The following is a 5,854-nucleotide window of genomic DNA, read 5'->3' as shown; positions in this document are numbered from 1 at the left end:
GTTGTGGGGGTGCCTAGTCACGCTGCCTCAGAAAAATGCACCCGGGCCATGTTCTCCCAGCCCTCCCCCCACACTATCCCACCTCCCCCTTTGCCTTGTCCAGGGATAGCTTGCATGGTGCCTCCCAGATGCTACTACCCCTGAAGTGGGGTACAGTCCAAGAAGAGCTTTGCCGTTAAATTCTGCCAAATGCATACACTTGGACAACCCACAGTGGCCTGGCTGCAGTAAAGCTTTGGGGGATGTCTTCATGTACCCTAAAATATTATTTTTTCCTCCCCTTTTCAATTTAGATCTCGACAAGCACATCAGCCACAGACTGCAAGGTAGATTTCTTATACATAACCCTATATGTGTATTCTAGTTTCTTTTATCTCCCGTTTTAAAGGGGTTCTAGGGTAGAGCATGTACATAGCTGTCAACTTTCGGATTTGAAAATAAGGGATCACCTATAACAGTCCCATGGCAGTGGTGGGCGGAGCCAGAAGCAAAAGTGGGCGGAGCCTGGCTGGAGTGACGAAAGAGGAGGGCCAACATTTTTTTTTTAATGTACTTTTTGAAATAAACGTTATCGAAAGGGAGGGGGAAGGAGAAAAATAACACCAGTGGGGAGCACAAGCTTCCGGCTCTCACTGGCTAAACTGCGTTGCCGGCTTAAACCGCAAAGAGCTTCTCGGGGTTGGGTTTTTTGGGTTTTTTTGGCGGGTCCATTTTTGAGTTTCTGTCAGCTCGCACTCGCCGAGAGAAAGGAGGAGGGGCGGCGGCAGTGGCGCGGTCGCGCCCACCTCGTTTGCACGGTGACATTGGCTCCTCTTCCTCCCCCTGGTGGCTCCCCGCTTCCTCCTTTCCACCACTACTGCCTCACAGAGACCGTGACCCGTCGCCTCCTCCTCCTCTCCTCCTGCTGCTGCTCTTCCATGCCCTTTCCTCCTCTCTTTGCCGTGGCGGTGATGTGATTCCCCTCTCCTGGCTCGGCCTGCCCCAGCTGCGCGGCGAACATGGCGGAGGCCAGAGCGAGAGCCGCGGGCGGCGGCGGCTAGGGGGATGGAAAGGGAGAGAAGGAGGGCGGCAGGTAGAAACGGGGAGGAGGAGGAGGCCAGAGGGGAGAGTCTAGTCGGGGCCCGGCCGGGAACTTGTTGCGCGGCCGCTGCCTGCCCGCCTCTGTGCTTTCGTTTCCCATAAGTTCCAGGGGCGGGAGCTCTAGGAGGGACCAGCGAGTGGCAGCCGAGGCGGCCAATGAAGGCTCAGCTCCCTAAAGGCAGGAGGCGGGATTTCTTCGCTGCAGCCTTTAACATTGCCCGTGACTTGTGAGCCGGGCAGAAAAAAAGCATTTTAAATGCTTTTAAATACGGGATTTTAACGGGATTTTCAAACAAACGGGATAAAGGGGGGGAAAGCAATTAAAAACGGGATTATCCCGGGAAAAACGGGACACTTGACACCTCTGATAGTACTGAACACCACCCCAATCTCTGAGCTGTGCAAGATTCCAGGGGTTCCAGGCGTTTATCCAGGGTTCAGTTTCCTCAAAATGAGGGATAGCACAGACTGTGGTGTTCTTTATGATATATGCTTTATTTACACATATATACAACCATGGAGGAGATCACAGCATTAACACCCCAAGAGGGTCTGAGAATTGTAGAGTTGGAAGGGTCCCAAGGGTCATCTATGCACTGCAATGAATGAATATCATCTAAAGCATCCATACAGGTGGCCATCCAACCTTTGCTTAAAAACCTCCAAGGAAGAAGAGTCCACAACCTCCTGAGGGAGACCATTCCACTGTCTATCAGCTCTCACTGTAAGGAAGTTTTCCCTGTTTAGTTGGAATCTCCTTTCTTGTAACTTAAAGCTATTGCACCTTCTGCAATCCTGTCCAAGATGGATCCCAGTCTTCCTTCTTCCCAGAATACCCTGCTAAAAATTATCTTTTTTCTGTCACCTCACACCTGTTACCCTGACAACCTTCCAAATCCTTTTCTCTGGTGGGAAGGTGGAGAGAAGGTGGGAAGGTTTGCCTTGTCAATGGCTCTCAATGACCCTGAATTGTTTCTTAATGGTCCTAGCTTGGCATAGGCTAGTTCAGGAATTCCTCTGCAGCTTGTATTTCTCCCTTAACATCCCAAATAATCAAAAACCTACCATTCATTAATTTCTAGGGTTTAAGCCCTTCCCCACAAAAATCTATAACATAGTAATAGCAGCAACAAGAAGCAGGTACAGCAACTGAAGCAGCATATTTGATGTATATTCCTGGTGATTCTCTGCTCTGTTTTTTATGCTCTGCACCACAGTGTATAGGTAAGGACAGCAGAAGCCCTGGCTTGCCAACAGGTTACAGAAGTTCCTGTTCTTCTCTCCATGAAGTACAACGCATGAAAATATTTTAATTAGAATCGTTCTTTCTGCTGTGAATGTGACTGCTGCTTGCTTCTGTTTGTTTCTACAATAAAGTCTATTTGTTCTAAAAAATAGCTTGAAGTATGTGTTTGGGTGGAAGGCAGGGAGATCAATAATTGGGGGAGTCAGTGGCAAAGCATGGGGGCAGAGGTGTGGGGGCCCAGGTGTAAAATTCTGAGAGGGATGCAACCAGGTGCCCCCATGACAGATCATGTGGCTGAGCTCCTGCTGCCTTCCAGAGCTGCAAGGAGGCAACGCCCTCCCGCCGGGAGCCATGTGTGCTCAACCCCTGGGAGGGAAGGAGGGAGGGTGCCAGAAGCCACTGCCAACAGTGGAGCACAAGCCGCCCACCTGCCCATGCTCCATGCCAGATGCTCTCCTTGCTCCACAGCAACAGCGGTTGGGGGGCCATGACTAGTGGACAATGTCAGGGTGTGCAAGAGCAGCCCTGATCTCTCCCAGCACAGGTGCCTGCCAGCTTGCCCCCCACCCCATGTTTTTCTACCTCCACCCACACTCTGCCTGTCCTTGCCGAGACAGAGGGAGCATTGCTGCTGCCCACTGAGGAGGGAGGATGTCATGTGTCCATCAGTGAGTTCACAGATAAGAATTAATGAGCAATTTATATTTTATAGTCCTTTAAATTCACGCATCAGGTTGCATGCAAAAAGCCACATCCCTCCACAAGGAGAGCAAGTCGGGGCAGGGAGAGGGACGAGCTAGCGAGGGGGGGTGTCACCAGAGGCAATGACAGGCAGAGCTCTTGACTAGCTACAAATGAAGAGGCAGGCAACTGCTGGAGGAAGCCAAGCTGAGGTTGGTGGGGCAGTTCCCCATTCACCCTTACAGACCAGCCTCCACTCTGGTTGCATGGAGTGGGGGTGGTTGGGCTCAGCTTAGGGGGAAAGGATACATTTTCTGGGAGCAGCTGGGCCTGGACTTTGATCAGCCTGAGAACGGTGCTTCTTCTGGTAGAGGGGGGCCAGAAAGTTTTATAAGACCAGGGGAGTGGTCTGGGGATGGGGCTTTTGCTACTGGTCTCTGCAGAAGCAGCACCTTCCTTCGGCCAGAGTGAGATGGGAGCAGTGCATGGACTCAGTGGTGCACTGTCTTTGAATCCTAGCAAGATGGAGGTGCTGTGAGTGGGTGGTCACAATCTCTGGATAATTTGTAAAAAAAAATTGCTTTGGATGGGGTTGCACACTCCCTGAAAGTGCAGGTTCGTAGTCTGGGGCTGCTCCTATCTCCCATCTTTGTTACTAGAGGTCTAGATGACCTCAGTGCCCAAGAGTGCCTTTTACCAGTGTAATATGCAAAAATCTGTCCTTATTCCCTTATGGGGTACACAAGAGCCCTTGCAAAGTCCTTTGCTGGTTCTCCATTGGTAGGAGTAAAAAACAGAGGCCAACCAGAGAAGATTGAGAAGCAAAGCAGCTAGTAAGCTTGATCTTTATTGAAGCTGTTGCAACAACGGTGTTTCTCAGGGAAAAAGACCCAGAACAATGCAGGCATTTCAAAGACATTTCAAAATCCCTCCTGGATTTTGGATTTCTGCCCACCCCCAGAAACAGCATCCAATCAACAGAAGAGATGTAATCCAAGACCACCACCCCCCCCAGGTACATCAGAGCTACATAACAAATTGGGGAGGGTCAGAGGAGGAAACTTGGGAATTTTCCACACCTGTGCCATCTCTCCTTGACCCCTCCCAGACACACACTTCTGCAAAACAAAAGGTTTCCTCCCTGGCAGGTAGGGCTAATTCCTTTGTGAGGGAAATGGCCATCCTCAGGCAGAGACTTCTCACCTCCTCCCTGCAGATGAAAACACTTTGGAGAATTACACTGGCTGACAAGGCTACAGGGCTAAGTTCAAGATGATGGTTTTGGTGTATAAAGCACTATATAGCTTGTCTCGCCCCTTATATGTGCAATCACTTGCTGTGCTCGACAGATAATGGCCTCCTGCAGATTCCATCTTATCAAGAGGCCCATTCTGCACCTTTAATGTTGCACCTTTAATGTTGACAAACCTATTTTTTGGAATACCCTCTCACCGAATATTAGGTGCCATCTCTACCAACAAGTCTTTTTACTGCAATATCTTTCCCAGTTTAAATCTATACTGGAATAGTTTTAAATACTATTTTAGAATGTTTTAAATATGTTTTATTGCTTTATCACTTGTTTGCTGCCCTGGGCTCTTAAAAAAATTAAATACAAGCATCCATAATTCAATTTACAATAAAAACAGACTCATTAAGCAACACAGTAATTAAAACAGGAGGCTCTGGTCAAGAGATCAAGGGAATATCTGTGTAAGCAGATGCATCTACAAAAGACAGTGAAACGCCCATACAGAGGGGGGTTCTCAAATTGCAGCCTTCTGGAATACTGATGCCACGGGGAGGGGGGGGAACACTTCCATATAACCACAAGCCCAGGGCCGTCTCATCATAGGGGCTGGGTGGCGCGTCTGCACTCGACACGGCTCTCTGGACCATCCGCCGAGCCCACCCCACCGCCGGGAGGAAGCGCCGGAAGTGCCGCCTTGGCTCTCCACTCCCCCCCCGCGTCTCTCCCCCCCCCACCTTCGCGGGAGCGCCAAGAGTTAACGAGGCTCCGGGGACGCGCGTCTTGCGCTGGCGAGCGAGTAGGTGGCCGTGAGAGTCCGAGCTCAGGATACGTCCAAAGAGGCTCAGGGAAAGCGAAAGAGGCGGTACGCGGGGGGCGCCGGAGGGATCGCTGCGCCAAAGCGGCCGATCTCCTTAAGATGGCCCTGCTTTAGGCCATGGCAAGACCAACCCTGTTCTATTTGATGATCTTACTGCCCTTACAAGGCCATTCTTTCAGGTAATCTGTTCTAGAGTTCTTTAGAGCTTTGTAACAAGACATTAAAAATTGCTCAATGGCTAAGAGGCAGTCAGTGCAGATCCATTAGCATGGGTGTGAAAAGTGCCCCATAAGCAGCACCACTAACCATCTGGCCCACAGCATTCTGCACCATCGGCAGCCTTTGGATCAGCTGCAAGGGAGGCCCTGCATAGAGCACATTGCAGTAGTCTAAACATGAAGATGCCTCTGGTGATACAAGCACCAGCAACTGAGGATAGTATCAATTGAAAGATCTTCATGCAATTTATCTATTATTTTTAAAACCACCCTAGCCAGTGAGCCATCTTATTACAGTGGATGCCTAAGCTAATTTATTACAGTGGATGCCTAAGGTATTTTCTAAGTTTTGAGCTGACACTTATTAGACAGATTTGTCCTGGATACCAGTCCATACAGCTGCATTACTCCATGCCATTTTCCTTACCAACCAAACTAACTTTCCCTCCCCCCACCCTGTGTTATCAGCAACCTTCAATGATGTTTACTAAGCTTCACTGACCATTGGTCACTGAGGATGCTCCACCCAGGCCAAAGGTTTGATACCCAGTCACAAAGGA

General features: G+C 49.8%; 1 long non-coding RNA gene across 1 annotated transcript; it reads left to right on the top strand.

Moving 5' to 3' along the window:
- Positions 1 to 270: 270 nt before the first annotated feature.
- On the top strand, positions 271 to 2,418 carry LOC117060079. The gene is made up of 2 exons (XR_004427969.1): positions 271 to 326; positions 2,298 to 2,418. It is a non-coding gene; the product is annotated as an uncharacterized LOC117060079 (long non-coding RNA).
- The last annotated feature ends 3,436 nt before the right edge of the window (positions 2,419 to 5,854 follow it).

The sequence above is a fragment of the Lacerta agilis genome, chromosome 15, assembly GCF_009819535.1.
Source record: "Lacerta agilis isolate rLacAgi1 chromosome 15, rLacAgi1.pri, whole genome shotgun sequence".
In the NCBI taxonomy this organism is placed as follows: domain Eukaryota; kingdom Metazoa; phylum Chordata; class Lepidosauria; order Squamata; family Lacertidae; genus Lacerta; species Lacerta agilis.
Note: the sequence above shows the minus strand (reverse complement) of the source record. Positions and strands in the feature narration are given on the sequence as shown.